Raw genomic sequence first — 21349 nt, forward strand, 5'->3', positions numbered from 1 at the left:
TATTTATATACTGATAGACAAAGAGGCGTCGTTGCCAATACCATGTAGGTCATAGCACCCACTTCACTTCCAGTTTCCCTACAGCAATCTATGGAGTACCGGATACTTTAAAACTATTTAAAGGGAGGTGCTAGTATTAGATTATGACTTACTCAAGAAAGAAAGGAAGAACGATAGTAGTGATGGTGGTGGTAGTGGTGGTATTAACAGCTCACATTTATTGAGCACTGACCAGGTGCCAGGCACTATGCTAAATGATTTACCCAACAATTCATGGAATAGATACTATCACGTGAAATAGACTAGAAGAGGTTAGGTAATCACTCTTACGCAGTGATGACCCACAGGTTAGACATAGGCAGTCACTCTTCTGAGCGCAAGCTCTTACGCTACGTCATCTTCCATTTAGGTGTCTACAGTCCTTAGTACCTCCAGTGTCTGGTATTTGATTTTTTTCTGCCATTTGAAGTTTCCATTGCTTCTTCTAATTTTTCTAAGCAAAGAGTAACCTAGAGCATTTCATTCTAATGCTTCTCACCTACATATTTAATTTTTTTCATTTCCTAAAAGAAATTATGGCCATTTGAGCTGAGTGTCATAATACATATTTTTCAGAGCATGCATTCATCTTCTACTTTCTTGAACAAGATTTTGTTTCTAGCATATAAGATAGAAAAACAGCATTAAAAAGGCAGGAAAACTATCAATCTTCTCATGGAAACAAGACACCCCAATCACACTGAAGAGTTTAGAGTTCTTTGATGTCCTGGCTTCACTAGAAAATTTTTGAGGAAGTACATTTTGAGGATCACAAGTATGTCTGAAACAACTTATCAGCTTTTCTAGGTCTGATGTGTAACCGGGTGATTTCTATTTCTTCTACCACGTTATACATCATGCAGTATGCAGAGTGCAAACCCTTTATTTGGATTCATTGTGTTTTCTTTCTGCCAGATCTTTATTTTCAGCTAGACTGCAAGCCCCTTGTGAGCTGAGCCACATCTTACAAGGCCATGTACACCCAGCCCTCCCAAAGAATCTTATATATATAGCCAGCACTCAAAAGAAGTTTAAGTCCAAGATCACTTATCTTTTAAGCAAACCCCAAACCTCTGAAAAGTCGACCCTCTAGACTGCATCACTTCCTCCAATATTTCTCCATCCCAGGGGAGCCTTCATGTGAACAATAAATTGATTTCCTTCCACAGGAACCCAAAGGCCCGATGGCTCTGGAATTACCATCCAGATATAAACCCATCTGTGCTAAAGGTGCTGACTTCTTTAAAAAGCTAAGAAAGTTAAGACCTCAAGAAGCAATTTTAAATGATAATATCTGGCCTGCCAATTTAAAGATCATGCAATTTTATAAGGAAGTGCAATAGCACTTTTTAAACTGAATTGTGTCATACATTCAAAGTGCTTAAAAATATTTATTGAATGAACGTCTTCTTCCAAAAAAATTAAACTTTACACCTCATCCTACTTTACAATCGAATCTCACACTAAAAGCTGGAGATAGGTTTATGATAAAAAGGCATTTTAAATTCTATACAAATCATTTTAATCAAGGACAAATTCTACTTTGAGAACATACTAGTTATACTAGACAATTTAAACATGACAAAGCCATGGCAGTATACTTTATTGCCTTTAGATGGAACACAAAAGGTTAAAGGTCACAGCAGTTTTCAGGTTCGTGAGAGGGATCTGAACACCAGTGTCTGAGTCAGAGGGAGGCCGAATGAGCACGGCTGCCAGCCAAAGAGCTCCACATTCGTCTGCTCTCTAGAGCAAGATTCTGCGTGAGATTCAATCTAATGAAAGGAAAAGCACCTAAAAGTGCAGAGATATTAAATAGAAAATAAAATAACATCCTTAGGCTTCTTTCACACTCCATTTCCCCAATTTCATTCAGCAGAATTATCTGTCATTCTTTCTAGGCTGATTATCAATTGTGAGTTAGCCCATTTCAGAAGCTACTGGTTTTCATTAGTGAACAGTGGATTTAGGGACAGAGCATAAGCGGAGACTCAAGTAAGGTAATTAACAAGCAAATGGGGAAGATTTACTGGAACCTACACTCAGTAGGATTCATACCGGGGATAGACGTTATAAATGTACAGAATGTGGCAAGGCCTTTATTAAGGGTTCTAGTCTTAATGGCAACCCTCTCCAGTAATCTTGCCTGGAAAATCCCATGGTCGGAGGAGCCTGGTAGGCTGCAGTCCATGGGGTCACTAAGAGTCAGACACAACTGAGCGACTTCACTTTCATTTTTCACTTTCATGCATTGGAGAAGGAAATGGCAATCCACTCCAGTGTTCTTGCCTGGAGAATCCCAGGGACAGAGGAGCTTAGTGGGCTGCCGTCTATGGGGTCGCACAGCGTCGGACACAACTGAAGCGACTTAGCAGCACACTCAGTAGGAGGGGCTACTACTGCTGATTTGTTGTTGTTTAGTGGCTAAGTCTTTTGCAACCCCATGGACTGTAGCCCACCAGGCTCCTCTGTCCATAGGATTGCCCAGCATAGCTAAAGACACTTGAAAATTCTTTGAGCTAAATCAGGTGCTACCTAAACCAGTGCTTTTCAAACCTGACTGTGGTTCAGAATTGCCCATGGGGCTTGCTGAAAACATAGATGCCTAAACTCCACCTAGATTTACTAAATCAGAATCCCCAAGAGTGGGGAGGGACCCAAGCAATATTTCACTAATACCTCCAAATTATTCTCATGCATACACAGCCTTCAGAACCACTCTTAAAAGCCACATCAGTGTCACAATGTAAATTCTTGGCAACATAAAATGAATTTCTTTAAATTAAGAAATATGTAGGCACCTTGACTGGTGATAATAAAACCACACTCATGTCTGTGTGTGTGTGTTAGTCACTTAGTTGTGTCCAACTCTTTGTGACCCCATGGACTGTAGCCTGACAGGCCTCTCTGTCCATGGGATTCTCCAGGCAAGAACACTGGAGTGGATTGCCATTTCCTTCTCTACCTTCATGTAGCATAGGTATTAAAATACTTCCCAACATCCCAGACAATTAATTGTCACTTCTTAAAATTAGAGATTTAAACTATATGCTCCAAAATCTTCTTTATAAACTCAACATTATAATGCAGAGTCTCCCGTAATAGTTCTAAACTTGCAGATAGGAAAATTTCCTCTCTCACTCATAATAACTAGCTGCTTTTGACAACTGTCAAATTTTCTCACTGCTAAGACTTGGAGATTCATCAAAACCAATTGCCAGACAGACATCTGGTTTTGTAAATTTCTTTAGAAATATAATCAGTAGCCCTGGATATGGACAGGATATTCAAAGCATTGTGAATGCCTCAGATTACTCTAATTTTAACTTTTGTGGGTGAGGTATTTTTTTCTCATTCTTGTGAAATCACTATTCAGAGTGTCCTGTTTATAACTTACACAGCACTTGTTCAAGTTTCCTGAAGACTGGAAAAAAATAATCCCAAGCAATTTTGTTTTCAGAACTTTATGAAACACTCCAAACCATTCCACTGGAGATATCTACAGTCATCCTATGAACCCATAATAAATACCAGAAAGAGATATTTTTAAATCTTACTTACAAAAACACAGACCCAGTTCTAACCTATAAACATGTATCCTCCAAATTCTAATTTTTTTATTTGTCTTTTATTTTGGGTTGATACAATTTAAACTCATGGAAGCAATAGAATGCCACTTATGATACCACTTTAATATACAACAATCCGGCTGAAAAACAGCTTGTTCAGGAACCTTCTTTTCTTTCCATTGCTACTCTTTGCACCCATAATGGTCATCTCTTGCCGCCTCTGAGTTTCAGTGTCTTTTTGTTATAATTAGGGAATATTCCAAATAGTTGCCCTTCTCTAACATGAAAATTGTCTTTAAAAATTACTGCAATTTCAAACAGTGAATGGATTTGCAATGTATTCAACAATGGCTGTTTCAAAGAAATAGATTTGAAGAGAGAGAGGGAAGACTATTACCTTTTTTCTTTCCCTTTTTAAATTACAAAGGTAATTTAACACTTGTTATAACAAGTGAAATGTACATGAAGTAGAAATATATTTTTAAACTATTTTAAAGTACCTTAATTTTTACCTTTAAAATTAGATAGTTTCAATTTTGCCAAGTTTTTACGTTATAAGTACCTGTATTTTTCCACACTAGTTAAATAAGTTAGATTCGGGGACCCTTTATAGCTTTTCTTAATTATATCTTACCATGTGTGTTTTACCATTAAAATTATTTTTACTTCTTTAATTCTATTTTTACCCTATATCATTATACTTTGTTTTTTCCTTTTCCTTTACAGGAGTTCTCATGGAAATAAAGACAACTGACTTTTATTTTATTTTCCTTATATTATTATTTTACTGACATTTATAAATATATAAATATATTTATAAATATATAAATATATTTATAAATATATAAAATATATATAGTGCCTTTTGCTTTTTTTTCTATTATTGTGGTAAGTACACTTAATATGAGATCTACCCTCTTAACAATGTTCTAAGTATACAGTACAGTATTGTCAACTATAGACACAATGCAATGTTATACAGAAAATCTCTTGAACTTTTATTTTGCATAACTGAAACATCATACCTACTGAATAGCAACACTCCATTTCTGTCTCCCCTCTATCGCCTTTTGCTTTTGTCTTTGCTTTCTTTCTACCCTTTCAGTTTCCAATTATTGCTCTGGCATACATAGATATGAACTTCCCTGGTGGCTCAGTGGTAAAGAATCCACCTGCCAATGCAAGAAATCCAGGTTCAATCCCTGGGGTGGGAAGATCCCGTGGAGAAGGAAACGACAACCCACTCCAGTATTCTTCCCTAGGAAATCCCATGGACAGAGGAGCCTAGCAGTCTATAGTCCATGGGATCACAAAGAGTCAGACACAACTTAGTGACTAAACAATAACAATACATAGATATCCTTTCCTGCCATACAGATCAAGCCCTTAGCATAGACACACACAGCTTCCTAGTTAGGAATGAGTCTTTCAACAGGGACTGCAAACTCATTCAGGGAGCAGGAGGCAATAAAGGTGGTGAGACAAGAGTATAAGACATTAAGGAGCAATGGGGACTATAGCAAACTACACTGGAAAGTCACTTAAATGCAGTTGTATTTAAGTTTATAACAACGGAACAGAGTACCTCCAGGGACTGGATTCAGCTTTACAGGGCCAGTTTGCACCCTTGGCAAGATTGCATTTCCCACCTTGTTTTATCTCCCTCCAAACAGGAAGTTCAATTGGTCCTTTCTTATTGGCATCAATACAAAAGTACTATAGAATAGATAAAACAAAAGAGCAGATAATTCAAAATCTGCATACACATGTCCTCAATGTGAACTTCTCTTCCTGCAAATTTTATCATTTAACTATAATTTATTCAAGTTAACCCTGCATTAAGAATAGTTTGTATTCCTCCCAAGACCAAACAATTCAGTGGTATAAGGGAGGAGGTCGATGAAACTGACACAGGTAATGCAATCAACACTGGAATGTAGTCAGCATCACAGGACAAAAACAGTGTAATGCAAAATTCAGTACATCTTTAAAGCTAGACATTCACAGGCAGATCGTGGCAATAACCATGGGACAGTCATTGAATTTAGCCTTTGGAGATGACTGAACCTGGTGAAATAAAAGCCAACTCTCGTCTCTCCCCTACCATTTTGTCAGTGTCAAGAAGAATGATTTTTTTTCACAAAAACAGCCTTTGAAATTCTATCCAATGAAAATTCTGCCAACTGCTTACCAAAAATGGAAACAACACAAGAGGAAGATAATTGTCATTTTCTCCTATCACAAAAGAGAAACTTCTAACAAATTGAATAGGGGAGAAAAATCAAAAAACCGGCATGAGACAGCTTTGCTATTCATCAGAATGATGAAGGGTGAGTCAGTCCCTAAAGCTACAGCAGCTTATTTAATTGTAGCTAAGCACACCAGTACCCAGCTTAACACCTGTTTCCTTCTTAGAGCATCAGAATACTATTCTCTGATCCACTTGAGCCTAGAAATAGTAACTGCTCTAAGAGCAGAGGAAAATCAAACCTTAGAAGGTGTAAATCTAGCATCTCTATAGCATTTTGTGGTTTCAAAGTTGTGGATGACCATTTGCATGATTCTTTCTTACAAAAGCAGGGAAGTTTTCTCTGCAAAGGGAGAGAAAAAGTCATTGGCAAGGTCACAGAGAAAATTAGCAGAATGAGAATCCAAACTTATAGCCCCTTCCAGACCATTATCTCATCCACAGAGGGCTTCCACCTCATTTACCACCATTTCCCCCTTAACTACTGATTGGCTGCTGAGGGCTTTGAGAATCCTTTGAAGAATCCCAAGATCTGTGCTGCACACACCGTCTTTCCATAGAATCCCACTGAAGGATGTGCGTCAGTGCACAGAGAACTGATTGTACTCCAAGAACCTAGGCCATCTGCTAGGATATTGGAAACTAAAAAAAAAAGTCAGGATGTTCTGCAAAGAGAGGTTCCCCTGTGCTAAGAGTAAATGATGCCCAGTATGCCTGCCTTATGGTATTTTCAACCAGACTTATCAGTATATGTCACCATGGTGACCAGGGTTAATGTATTTGCATCCATAATTTTCCATGGAAGTATGCTCCAATTAAGCCCATCCTAAAAAAGAAACAGAAAACAATTTGGTAATTTGACCAAATTTGAGATGCATCCTAGCAGGGTCATGATATATACCAGGGAAGTCCAATGCTTCACAAACATTTCCAAGACATGGGGTGCTGACATAATCAATCTCTTTCTGTCATGCTCTCAAAAAAGCTTTGATTCTGCATCAGTTCAGCTTCATGTGAAGTTTTAATACTGAAAGGCTTCACTTTTTAAATGAGCTCCTCCATCTTCATCCAAGCCCAAAGACATCAATGACAGTATTTTTTAATCCAGGATTTCAGGAAACTCAGTGAACACTTATCTCTCCTTTTAAAGGAAGGGAATCTGTAGTCAATTTACTAATAGATGGACAATGCAGAAGAAAGTTCAGAATTGAAAATAATTCTAAACACAGAAACCCAAGGCTCGTTGTAGAACAAAATTATACTCTTCTCTATATTCTATTTTCTTCAGATTTCCAGCCTTGGGATGTGTGCCTGTGTCTGTGTGTCTATAAGTGTGTTTCTGAGTATGTTTTGCTTCATATGAAAATGCTGACTGATAATACCCCAGTACAGTAAGACAGAGCCTATCCAATCTATAAAGTAAGCAGCACAATACAGAAGTCGTAAAATTCTATTTTATATCCTCACTTTGTCTACTCCTCCCGCCCCCACTAGCATTCTACCATCAAAAAGAGAATCTGATCGATCGGTTCATGACAGTAGACAGTGATTTAATTTCTGACACATGGCAATAAGATAGACTTCATCAGCAGTCTTTGATCCATGAAAGATTGCCTTATGATCTCCCACTCCACAAACCTCATTTAAATTGAATGCTATCACAGAGCAGCTTACCAATTAAATCAAGATGTCTTAATATTATAGAAAAGAGATTCTTAAATGCAATAACAGCATTTCTCAGCTGTGTTTACAGCCTTGGACATTGCTATTTAAATATCCCCAAGGATATAAATTCTAGGAAGAATTCCACTTTGCACAATTTCAGTTCACTGGCTTTAAATGCACATCTCTCTCAGGACCAGTAGTAGCATTCAGGAATCTGAGCCTAGTCCCCAGTTCAAAAAATTATGAAAAGAGACAGTGCTTAAGGAAACTAGGTCAGATGTATTAGAAATTATCATTTATACATTTTCCAGACTAGTTAAATAATACATACATACCTTTTCAAACATACATATGAAATAGCTCCCATTTGACAACCACATGCAAGGACTTGGCACACACATTATCCTAGTTATTCCTACAAAAACTTTGAGAGGATTGCTTGTTTCATATCAGTGTTAAATACCAAGGTGCAGAGAAGTTGGGCAGATGACTTCAAATGAGACCTATAAGCCTGGATTCCGATCCCAGTGTCCACATAACTTCCTCACTACAATGCCACCCATTCATTAAACCAGCTCTATGGGACTGTGTGCCACAGTTACAGAAGCTGCTGAATCAAGTGCAGAACCAGATGAGCCACTCCAGGCTTGGCCCCTAGCCCTGCATGACCAATTTAGCATCACTAAATTTCTCCCACTGGTTTTCCTGGGTTTTGTCATGCATGTGTACTAAGTCCCTTCAGTCCTGTCTGACTCTTGGCAACCGTATGGACTGTAGCCAGTCAGCTCCTCTGTTCATGGGATTCTTCAGGCAAGAATACTGGAGTGGGTTGCCACGCCCCCCTCCAGGGGATGTTCCTGACCCAGGGGTCAAACCCATGTCTTTTAAGCCCTCCTGCATTGGCAGGCAGGTTCTTTACCACTAGTACCACCTGGGAAGCTGGGTTTTCTTACACTTATATAATAACTCTTCCTACCATCCAAAAGACCCAAACAAAGCTGATTAATACATGAAAAAATATACTGTGGACTAATTCAAAATTTGGACATGTTTGCCTTTAGGTGGGTGAGGAGTAATCATATTTGAGCTGGCAAACTCATTCATGAGAACCTTTACCTAACATCTTTTCTGAGTGAGGCACTTTGCTAGGTGCTGTAGCAAGGTAGTCTGTGCTTTTCCAGGAGCTGATAGGTTTGTAAGTGGAGTTTGGAGACTCAAAAAGATTGAGAGAGAAAGGAAAGCAAAGGATTAAAGAATGCGCTGGTCAAAGTCAGAGAGAGGGACTGAGACAAGAGAGAAACTTGTGACTAATGACAGAAGTATGACAAGAACTGTAGCAGAAGCCAATGCAAGATGACATGAGTGTCAAGGAAGGCTTTCCAGGGTTATTTTGGGTCTTGGAACTTAAAGGTGAGTGAGAGTTCATGGGGTTCTCTGGAATAAAGAATCTGACCACCAATGCAAGATTCAGTCCCCTGGTGGGGAAGATCCCCTGGAGAAGGAAACGGCAGCCCACTCCAGTACTCTTGCCTGGAAAATTCAATGGACAGAAGAGCATGGCGGGCTACACTGCTTAACAGCTAAACAAAAACAAAGAGTTCATAGAGCAGAAAAGCAAGAGAAAGGTTACTCCAGGCAGAGGAGAGTGGACAAACGCATGGATGTACAGCAGCCCACAGTGTGATTGGATGGCAGAGAGGAATTTAGAGCTATGTGAGAACAATGTGATTTAGAAAGGGAGGTAGAGGCAAGAATTAACAGGTCTACATAAGCTATTTAACAAAGAGTTGAGACGTTAGGCTGTGGGAGTCGCTGGAGATGCAAACAAAGCATTGGCAGAATAGAGTTCAGGGTTTTGAAAAGTAATTTTGGTAGAAATGTAGACAAATGATTAGAGAATGTATTAGTGCAGAGTAGCTTTATACTGTAAATTCAGGAACGAGATACTCAAAACCTGAACTAAGACAATAGGGTTGGAAAGGAAGAAACAATAATAGACTATAACTAGGGATGTTGAGGGGCTTCACAGGTGGTGCAGTGGTAAAGAATCTGCTTGTTAATACAGGAGACACAAGAGACTCGGGTTTGATCCCCGGGTAGGGAAGATCTCCTGGAGTAGGAAATGGCAACCTGCTCAGTATTCTTGCCTGGGAAATCCCCTGGACAGAGGAGCCTGACGGACTATAGTCCAGGGGGTCACAAAGAGTCATCAGACACAACTGAACTGACTTAGCATGCACCGGGACACTGGGGTAAAAATAGTAGAATTTGGTAATTTACAAGGTAGGTGATTTTGCTATAATCAAAAGAGTAGAGTAGATGGGTGAACGTAGGAGTGAGAAAGAAGGGAGAAGAGAAGTTCAATTTTAGATGTTTGAAACTTGTACTGCCAAGACTTCCAGGTAAAGATCTGTGATAGACAAGTGGAAATTCAGAATGGAGCCCAGAAGAATGGTCAAGGCTGTGAACACCAATTTGGAATTTATCAAGTTTGGCAACAGGTAGATTACATGGAGAGTTCATCATGCAGAACGCTGGCTGGATGAATCACAAGCTAAAATCAAGATTGCTGGGAGAAATGTCAACAACCTTGGATATGCAGATGATACCACTCTAATAGCAGAAAGTAAATAGGAAATAAAAAGCCTAATGATGAGAGTGAAAGAGGACAGTGAAAAAGCTGGCTTGAAATTCAACATTCAATAAACTAAGATCATGGCATCCAGTCCCATCACTTTATGGCAGATAGAAGAGGAAAAGGTAGAAGCAGTGACAGATTTTATTTTCTTGGGTTCCAAAATCATTGCAGATGGTGACTGCAACCATGAAATTAAAAGATGCTTGCTCTTTTAATTGCTCATCAGAGGATGAACCTAGATAGTGTATTAAAAAGCAGAGACATCACTTTGCCAACTAAGTCAATATAGTCAAAGCTATAGTTTTTCCAGTAGACATATACAGATGTGAGAGTTGGACCATAAAGAAGGCTGACAGCCAAAGAATTGATGCTTTTGAGTTGTGCTAAAGAAGACTCCCTTGGACTGAGAGACTCCCTTGAGAATCCCTTGGACTGCAGGGAGATCAAACCAGTCAATCCTAAAGGAAATCAACCCTGAATACTCACCGGAAGGGCTAATGCTGAAGCTAAAGCTCCAATACTTTGGCACCTGATGCGAAGAGCCCACTCACTGGAAAAGACCCAGATGCTGGGAAAGACTGAATGCAAAAGGAGAACGGGTGGCAGAAGACAAGATGGTCAGACAGCATCATCAACTCAAAGGATGTGAATTTGAGCAAACTCTGAGAGATAGCAGAGTCCAGAGGAACTTGGTGTGCTGCAGCCCACAGGGTTGCAAAGAGTTCAGCTTGACTGAGCAACTCAATAACAACAACAGGTTATTGGTGACTTTCCTTGTTCTCTGAGAAAAGAAATTTGTGTACAGTGTTGACTGAAGCCAGAATACACAAAGCTGAGAGAATGGAAAGTATCTTACATTATTAGTGAATTCCTTCTCACCATTTCATGTGTGTATTTTCTATTCCTTCCAATGAGTAGAAGCCCTTTAGGGCAGACATCATGACACACCTTCCTTGCATGCCTCATGGGCATGTTACAGGTACTAATAAGCATTTGCTGAATTAAGGAAGAGTAGTGGAGAGAGAGTAGTTAGACAAGACAGTGGCAGAGAGAGAGTAGTTAGAGAAGACGATCTTTTTTCCAGACAGTCCTTGGAAGTGAACTTGGAAGCTTCTGAGATTGCACACAACAGCTCTTTCTCTTTCACCTCTGCAGTGTGATTCAGGTTTCCTCCTGGCTGAAGGCCTCTGCTTATTTTCCATGGATTAACGCTTCCAAGTGAGCAAGAATTGACTTGCCAAATAGTCTAATTCATTTGGCTGGTGCGTCTCACTTAAAAAGCCATTAACAAGCCAGACTGGAGAGGTGAGGAATGCCCAATTAAGGCAATTGCTTCAGTGTCCAAATGCCTAGCAGCTGTGCCCTCCTCGCACCGCTGACCTGCTATGACAATAAGATTTTAACAATTCTTTGATAGCACAGCCAAAACTTTGTCTGGAAGCCAGTGAGGCCTGACAAGGGCAGGTTGGAAATTATAAACTAGACTATCTTCTTCATTATGCCTCTGTTTTTAAACCCTGAAACTTTTATGAATTAAGTCATGATTCCTTAGATGTGACACTCAAAGCACAAGCAAGAAGAGTAAATAGATTAAGTGGGCTTCATCAAAATTAAAATTTTGTGTTTCAAGGAATACCATCAAGAAAATGAAAAGATGATCCACAGAATCGGAGAAAATACTTGCAAATCATACATCTGATAAGGGACTTGTATGCAGAATATATAAAGCACTCTTACAACTCAACAATAAGAAGATAACTTAATTTTTTAAATGGGCAAGGCATTCAAAAATTGTTTTCTCCAAAGAACACATAACAAATGGCTACTAAACACTCAAAAAGTAATCAATATTACTAATCACCAGAGAAATGCAATTCAAAAATCACAAGATTTCTTCACCTTCACTAGGATGGCTAAAATCAGAAAGACAGAAAATAACAAGAGATAGCAAGGATGTAAAAAAATTCTACCCCTCTTACATTTCTGGTAGGATTGCAAAATGATACAGCCACTTTTTAAAACAGTTTGGTGGTTAAACACATGGTTACCTCATGATCAGCACTCCCCTCATAAGTATATACCCAAGAGAATTAAAAACATGTTCACACAAAAGCCTATACAAAAATGTTTATAGCAACACTATTCATAATAGCCCGAAAGTGAATACACTTGATGAATGGATAAACAATAGGTGGTAAATTCAGAGAAGGCAATAATATTTGGCAATAAAAACAATCAAGTATTGACACAAGTTTAAATATAAATGAACCCCAAAAAGATTATGCTAGGAAGCCAGTCACAGGAAGCCACATACTGTATGATTCCATTTACAGAAAACGTCCAGAGCAGGAAAATCAATAGAGATAAAAACAGAGATTTTAGGGAGTATTTATTAGTACTGCTAAAACATACTTGTTTGGGGTGGTCAAAGAAATGAAGAAATTAGGAAATGATTGTACAATTCTTTGAGAATACTAAAAGCCATTGAATTGTATATTTTAAAAGGATAAATTTTATAGTAAGTGAATTACGTCTCAATAAAGTGAAAAAGTGAAAGTTGCACAGTTGTGTCCGACTCTTTGTGACTTCATGAACTGTACAGCTCACCAGGTTCCTCTGTCCATGGAATTCTCCAGGCAAGAATACTGAAGCCATTCCCTTCTCCAGAGAATCTTCCCAAGCCAAGGTTCAAACCCAGGTCTCCCGAATTGCAGGCAGATTTTTTACTGTCTGAGTCATCTGGGAAGCCCAAGAATACTGGAATGGGTAGTCTATCCCTTCCTCAGGGAATCTTCCTGATCCAGGACTTAAACCGGGGTCTCCTGCATTACAGGTGGATTCTTTACCAGCAGAGCTACTAGGGAAGCTCTATATCACAAAAAGTAAACACATCACTATTATTTTAAAAAGGAAGAAAGAAAACTTATGAATATGTACATCATATAGATGGTCCAAATTATGGATCATCAACCAAAATCAAGGAAAAATAAAACATTTCTGGGCTTAGAATAATAGCCATTTAGTTCCACCCCCTTCTTTTAAAAATTGAGGTGGTGATTTGATTAAAGAAAAGCATTAGCTAAGCATGGGGCTTTAAATAGGGATTGCCAGACTTGAAACCCATTTCCCTAATTCCAAGGAAGCTAATTGCTCTCAGTTTCCTTCGATTAGATCCAGAGAGAGGTTAGCTGTTATAACTATACTTAGGGAGATGATGACATTAAAAAAAAAGCTGTAAAGGAGAACAAAAGCAGTCTCAGCTTTGATAATGCAAATACATTTTAGAAGCATTTTTAAAAGAAGAAACAAAAGACTGTTTTCCTTAATGAGAAAATTCAAAGTCAGTCACTGATGAGCATGTAAGCTGCTTTTGGGTAAAACAAAAAGATAGGAGAACAACAGCTGCCATTTGATGAACAACTTTTACACACCAGGCACTGTACATATACAATCTCCAACCCCAATAACAGCCCAGCAAGATGAGAACCATCCTCTTCATTTAATGAAAACTTGCTTTCCATTTCCCACTACTCAGGTCCCATGTTCAGAAATACTAGAGGATATTTGAGTATGCTAAATATATATCTGATAACTTTAATCTTCAGAGCAGCACTGTCCAATACTGTGAGTTGTATCTATAATCTTAAATTCTCTAGTGAAAGTGGGCTTCCACATTCAAAAAAGAGAATTCATTTCAATAATGCATTTTATTTAACCCTGTCCATCACCAACTCCCGGAATTCACCCAAACCCATGTCCATCAAGTAGGTAATGCCATCCAGCCATCTCATCCTCTGTTGTCCCCTTCTCCTCCTGCCCCCAATCCCTCCCAGCATCAGAGTCTTTTCCAATGAGTCAACTCTTCGCATGAGGTGGCCAAAGTATTGGAGTTTCAGCTTTAGCATCAGTCCTTCCAAAGAACACCCAGGACTGATCTTCTTTAGAATGGATTGGTTGGATCTCCTTGCAGTCCGGGAGTTGGTGATGGACAGGCAGGCTTGGTATGCTGCAATTCATGGGGTCACAAACAGTCAGATATGACTGAGCGACTGAACTGAACTTAATATATCTAAAATATCATCACTTCAATGAGCAATCAACAAATAAAATCTTTGAGTCACTGACCTTCATTTTTCAAAATTTCTGTACCAAGCCTGTAAAACCCAGCATATGTTTTATACTTACAAATTATCTCAATTCAGACTAGCTGCATTTCAAGTATTCAATATCAACTCATGGCTAGTGGCTACCTTTTTGAATGATAATGTTCAATTTGTGTTGCTATTCAGTCACTAAGTAATGTCTAAATCATTGCAACCCCCTGGACTGTAGCCTGCCAGGCTCCTCTGTCCATGGGATTTCTCAGGCAAGAATGTTGGAGTGGGTTGCCATTTTCTTCTCCAGGGGATCTTCTCAACCCAGGGATCGAACCTGTGTCTCCTACACTGGCAGATGGCTTCTTTACCTCAGTCATCAGGAAATGATCTATAAATTTAAAATTTATGACATGCATATTCTTAATTAATATTCACAGTAACCGTGTGACATATTTTGCAGGTAAATAATCCGAGACCCAAAAAGTTAAATGGTCTACCAAAGTAATATAAACTATCATCACATTTTTTTTTTTTTTTACAAGAAGAAGGGTTGAATAAGCAAATAAAAAGATCACATAGCTGTTAGGTGCAAATCAAGTCTCAAACTCAGTTCTACTTTTAGGTCAGTGCTCTTTCAAAAGTGCTTTACAATGTGTCATTTTCCAGCTTTGTCACTTAAACTTGGGAGATTGAATTTTAAAAATATTATCAAGTTAAGCTAAATGGCCAGAACAAAAATGTTTCAATTCTTTCTTTCTCTGTGTGTGAGTGTGTGTGTGTGTGTGTGTGTGTGTGAGTGGTGGTGGTAGAGAGTTTACTCTGATCAGTAGTTATTCAGGGACTCAAATTGAGGGCAACTTAGCTTCCAAGGTCACTCTGGCCTTCCAAGGTCACGTACCTCAGTGGTCTGGAAGGGAGAGAACAGCACAGAGGATACTTGTGGGAAGTTGATGGTCAAGCCTGGAAGTGGCACACATCACCCGCACTCACCGCTGGTAAACACTTTGTCAGATGGCCACACTTAACTACAAAGAGGGCTGGGAGATGGAGAGAAGATGGTCAAACTAAAACAAATAAGAGAATGGATTGGGGTGATCAGTCAGAAGTTACTGCTCAGCATGGACAACTAGATATAATTCTGCAAGGAACTGAGGAAGAATACTAGCAAAGATTAAACTGAGTTAATCTATAAATTAAATACAGACTTGAAAGAGGAGGAAAGGCTTGCATTTTAAGCTTCTTTTATGTAAAACACAGTGCTAAGTATTTAATGTAGGTCCTTCCAAATAATCTGCGCAAAAATTCAATGAGTGAGTGAAAGTCACTTAGTCGTGTCCGACTCTTTTCAACCCCATGGACTATACAGTCCATGGAATTCTCCAGGCCAGAATACTGGAGGAGGTAGCCTTTTCCTTCTCCAGGGGATCTTCCCAACCCAGGGATCGAACCCAGGTCTCCTGCATTGCAGGTGGAGGTGGACTCTTTACAGGCTGAGCCACATGGGAAGCCCAAAATTCAATGAGATGGGTATCATTTTCTTCTTCAGTAGCAGTGTGATAGACTGGAAAGAACTTGAGACTGTAAGAGCACTCTCTCCAACAATTATTATCTATTTGTCCATGGAAAACTTATTTAACCTTGACTAATTTCAGTTTTCAGATAATAATTGTTGGAGAGAGCGCTCTTACAGTCTCAAGTTCTTTCCAGTATATCACACCACTACTAAAGAAGAACTACAATTAAAAAAAAAAAAAAAAAAAACATTGTTATTCAGTCGCTAACTCACGTCCGTCCTAGAGTTTGCTCAAACTTGTGTGCACTGAGTCGATGATGCCATCCAACCATCTCATCCTCCGTTGTCCCCTTCTCCTCCTGTCTTCAATCTTTTCCAGCATCAGGGTCTTTTCCAATGAGTTGGCTCTTTGCATCAGGTAGCCAAAGTATCGGAGCTTCAGCATCAGTCCTTTCAATGAATATTCAGGGTTGATTTCCTTTAGGATTGACTGGTTTGATCTCCTTGCAGTGCAAGGGATTCTCAAGAGTCTTCTCCAATACCACAGTTCAAAAGCATCAGTTCTTCACCTCTCAGCCTTCTTTATGGTTCAAAGCTCACATCTGAACATTACTACTAGAAAAAACATAGCTTTGACCATACCAGCAAATCTAAAGATACAGATTTATTTCCCAATTGACGTTTAAGGAAACTAAGACCCAGAGAGGATAAGTAACTTTCCCAAAGTGACAGAGCTAATTTAGTAATAGTTCATAGATTTTAAAGTGTATATACTTTTTCTCTATTAATTTATCAATGGCTACTTTAATAGGGAAAAGCTGAAATGATGCAGAGGATAAAATGTTGCAACTGAGAGGCTGAAATAAAGAGTAGGAAGATTTTTTAAAAAGAAGAATCCAGAAGAAAAAGGTTAAGGTGCTAATAGCAGAACCTTCTACTAGAACAGGGGTTTTTTCACATCTCATCTCAGCCTTGCATCAGATTTCATAACAAAGTTGTTTCTTTCTAGGAGAAATCAAGCCTCCTATTTCCACATCCTCCTCTTCTCTGCCATGGAAGAAGATTAGGGTTACTGACAGATCAAGTTCAAGGATGACGATTCAGACCACACATTAGGAAACTGGAAAGTTAGTAGAGCATTGCTGAGGCAAAATACCCCTTCTTCCATCTGTTCTCTCCATGTGACCAGGGTGGTAATAAGGCTGAACCATGTCCTTCAGATTCTGTCCTCTCTTGGGCCAACCTGAGAACCACAGGAAATAGCTGGTGGCCCACAACAGCTCTGCCAACATGCTAGAGGCTGAGCATCCTTGCTCTTGTGCTTACTTCCTGCTTACTGGGCCTTATATTTTCTTAAACAGTAAAAATCCAAAATACTGGAGCAAGCTGAGTAAAAACATAGACTGGTTATCTGCATCGTCCCAGACTGAGAAATACTTTAAATGTTTTGATAAAAAGTCTGGACCAAAAAAAATCCCTAGACGTGTTGGTATATGTTCAACCCAGCATTTGTGTACACGCTATTTCCTGCTCATAGCAAATATTCTCACTCATTTATTTCAGCTCTTCCACCAGAAAAAAAAAAATCCCTATCCACCCTTTATGGTTGAAATCCAGTGTCATTACTTTTATGAAAGACTGTCCTCTGCATAGTTGGTTTCTTCCTCCTCTGAGCGCTCCAGGTATCTTTGTTTATTGTCTACAGAGGCAATGGCATTGCATTACAATTAGCCATGGCTGCATCACCCATCTCTTTGGCTAAATTGTTGAGCTCCTGGATACAGAATGCTTCTGCACATCTAATTTCCAGCACCCAGTCTGGCAGGACACAGATCTTCAACAAACTTCTGTGGATGAACTAAGAAAGGAGAAACACTTCAAAATGCCCTCAAGACACCTATGTCTTTGGTGTTTCAAGAGGATCAGCTTCTCCTGGCTGAAAGTTGACTCCTGCTGTGGGCATCCTCTAGTGCATTTTTCATTTGCCATAATGGCCTCTTCTTATCATGCATTTTATTGATCTGCCTGAGCACTGAAATTTATTATTTATTAGATTTCTATAATAGTTTTGCTCCAAAGAGCACAGTGTGATATGTAGAAAACTCCAAGGCAACAGCAAGGAAGACAGAACAGTGACAGCACAGTGTGGGAAATGAAAAGAAAGGGCAGAAGCCAAAATCTAAGACAGAATGGCTAGGAAGGAAAGGCCATTCCCCTCACAAGAGCAGCAGCCAGGCTCCTGAGAGTCCCAAAATACCAGTCCTGGTCTTAGCCCAGACCCTATTCATCTGCACTTTTGTATGAGAGTCTGGCAGGAAAAATAGTATGGGAAAGCACTTTGAAAAGTTAAAAGCATCCTACAAATGCAAAATAATATTATTCCATTATCATTAATCAACCTAATTCATCCAAGAGCAGGAAGTGTTTCATATTCAAACCAATGAGGAGGAAAGTTTGGAGTAGCTCTGTTCTCCAACTAGACCATACACTCTTCTAAAGCAAGGACCATGCCATATGCATTTTTGCATAAGGCACCAAACAGCACTGCCATATACAGAAACATATTCATTTTGTCAGGAGTCCTGGTGGGTAATTGAGTGTTAAATGCCCTCTAAATAACTTTCTTTCATTCTCATCTGAATTTCCATGGGAGATGGCCCTAAGAGGAAAAAAAAAAAAAAAAAAACTAGTTTCCTGTTTTCACTTACACTGATTACCTGATAAATTCTGAGCTAAAAACCATTTAACTTCTACTACATTTCTGGGAAATCAGGCAAGGGTTGATGTAAGTAAGCATATAGAAGACCTTTTAGTTTTGCTGACTGGCTCCTTCAATGAGGCTAAATATGCAACTGAAGTGGGTCCCCATCTCTCTACTTATTGAAAATAAGTATCAGAGTGCCTGAAGGGATGCATGGGTTCCATCTGACCTTCTACATCCCTCCCCCAGATACCATCACTCTGACTGTTTCTCACCATGACCCTCACCATGCACTCAGCTCAGCCAATCCCAAGTCTGGCCAATGACTCATCCCCTTCAGTATACTCAGGATCCCAACACAAGTTCTCTGAAGGCAAGAGACAGGTTTTATTCATCTACTGATTCCTAATATGGTATCAGGGACCCTGTTCACTGAATGTTAACTAAATCAGGAAACCATCAATATTTTAAAGAAATTATTGACAAAATCAAAATGACTATGTTTGTCTAAATAACAGTTTTTATGCGGCAGCTGATCTTTCTATATAGAAAATTGTGGCAGAACCTTGATCATGAAAATTCAATACGTTACATGGAAAATTGCATTTACATACAAAGGAACTAAGAAGTTATAAATTTTTAAGAATTCTGTTATTTCCATTATTCAAAGTATTACACAGTCGGGTTGAGATGACAATCTTATTTACAATGATAAACAAGTTGGGAGGCTTCAACCACATCAAAATCATTTCACCTCTATAAGCTTCAGTTTTGTTGTCATTGTTCAGTTGCTCAGTCATGTCTGACTCTTTGTGACCCGAGGACTACAGCATGCCAGGCTTTCCCGTCCTTCACCATCTCCTGGAGTTTGCACCAACTCATGTCACTGAGTCGGTGATGCCATCCAACTGTCTCATGCTCTGTTGTCCCCTTCTCCTCCTGCCTTCAATCTTTCCCAGCATCAGGGTCTTTTCCAATGAGTCGGCTCTTCGCATTTGGTGGCCAAAGTATTGGAGCTGCAGCTTCAGTATCAGTCCTTCCAATGAATATTCAGGTTTGGTTTCCTTTAGGATTGACTGGTTTGATCTCCTTTCAGTCCAAGGTCTTCTCCAATACCACAGTTCAAAAGCGTCAATTCTTCAGTGCTCAGCCTTCTTTATGGTTCAAATCTCACATCCATAAGTGACTACTGAAAAAACCATAATTTTGACTATACTTCAGTTTATTCATTTACAGAGCTTCAATTTATTCATTTGTAAACTGGGGATCCTGAAGATAAAGAACGTACTTTGAAGATTACTATGAGGATTAGAAGGAAGTACAACAATATAGTCCCTGACACATAGTAGGGCTTCAAATAGTAATAATAATTATTTATATTGTAATTCTATCCTCTATCTGCTTACCAGTAATAATCAGAGTAAATTCTCACACAGTACTTTACCTGTGCGTGCGCTAAGTTGCTTTGGTTGTGTCCAACTTGGTGCGACCCTATGGACTGTAGCCCACCAGGCTCCTCTGTCCATGGATTCTCCAGGCAAGAATACTGGAGTGGTTTGCCATGCCCTCCTCCAGGGTATTTTTCTGACTCAGAAATCAAACCTGCCTCTCCTGTGGTTCCGGCATTAGCAGGTAGAATCTTTAATGCTGAGTCACTGGGGAAGGTCAGCACTTTATCTGCTGCTGCTAAGTCACTTCAGTCGTGTCCGACTCTGTGCGACCCCAGAGATGGCAGCCCACCAGGCTTCCCCGTCCCTGGGATTCTCCAGGCAGGAACACTGGTGTGGGTTGCCATTTCCTTCTCCAATGCATGGAAGTGAAAAGTGGAAGGGAAGTCACTCAGTCGTGTCCGACTTAGTGACACCCTGGACTGCAGCCTACCAGGCTCCTCCGTCCGTGGGAGTTTCCAGGCAAGAGTACTGGAGTGGGGTGCCATCACCTTCTCTGGCACTTTATCTACTACTCCTTTAATCCACACAATAACCCTATGAGGTGGTGTTAACTGGTTAAATTGTGTCCCTCTCCAAATTTATATGGTAAAATTCTAAATCCCAGTAACTAAGAATGTGACTTTGTTTGGAAATAGGGTCACTGCCGATATATTGGGCTTCCCCAGTGGTTCAGTGGTAAAGAATCCACCACAATGCAGGAGACCCAGGTTCAATCCCTGGGTTGGGAAGATCCCCTGGAGAAGGAAATGGCAACCCACTCCAGTATTTTTAGCATTCTTAGCAGATGTATTAGTTAAGAGGAGGCTATACTGGAGTAGGATGGGCCCCTATTTCAATATGATCCGTGTCCTTCTAAAAAGCAGAAATTTGGATATAGACTTGCACACAGGGCTAACACCATGTGAAGATAAAGGCAGAGATCAGGAATGCCAAAGATTGCCACCAAGACATCAAAATACCTCAGAAGGAACCACCTTACCAACACCTTGATCTAAGATTTCTAGTCTCCAGCGTTGTGACTCAATAAATTCCTGTTGTTTAAGCCCCTGCTTGTGGTATTTGTTATAGCAGCCCTTGAAAACTAATATAGGTGGGTGTTCTTATGATCCCCATTTTAAAGATGGGGAACTGAGGCATCCAAGAGACTATTATTCTATCAAGTAAGGGACACTTATTTACTTATTGTTCTAAGAAAATAATCCTGGCTTTGATAGACTTCTCAGGTAGGTAAGGTATTTACTCACATGTGTGAGTTTGGGTACTAAATACATGGGAAGTAGCCATTTTTCTCTTTTGAACGACGGCTCTGAACAGTTCTTGTTTTGCCTTTGAGAGCCAGAGACCATCAGCTGAGGGACTGCCTCTTGGCGCCCCCTACAAAAGGTACCCACATTGGGGCTCCAATCCCTCAGGTTTAAACACTGGGAT

The 21349-nt window shown here is 39.6% G+C and overlaps 1 long non-coding RNA gene across 1 annotated transcript in view; it reads right to left on the reverse strand.

Moving 5' to 3' along the window:
* LOC105001361 overlaps nt 1-21349 on the reverse strand; it is a 263713-nt gene that overhangs the window by 68146 nt on the left and 174218 nt on the right. The window contains exon 2 of the long non-coding RNA XR_826856.1: nt 15155-15293. This is a non-coding gene — a long non-coding RNA (uncharacterized LOC105001361). The remainder of the gene's footprint in view (nt 1-15154; nt 15294-21349) is intronic.

This window comes from Bison bison, unplaced genomic scaffold (genome assembly GCF_000754665.1).
Source record: "Bison bison bison isolate TAMUID 2011002044 unplaced genomic scaffold, Bison_UMD1.0 scf7180017864382, whole genome shotgun sequence".
In the NCBI taxonomy this organism is placed as follows: Eukaryota; Metazoa; Chordata; class Mammalia; order Artiodactyla; family Bovidae; genus Bison; species Bison bison.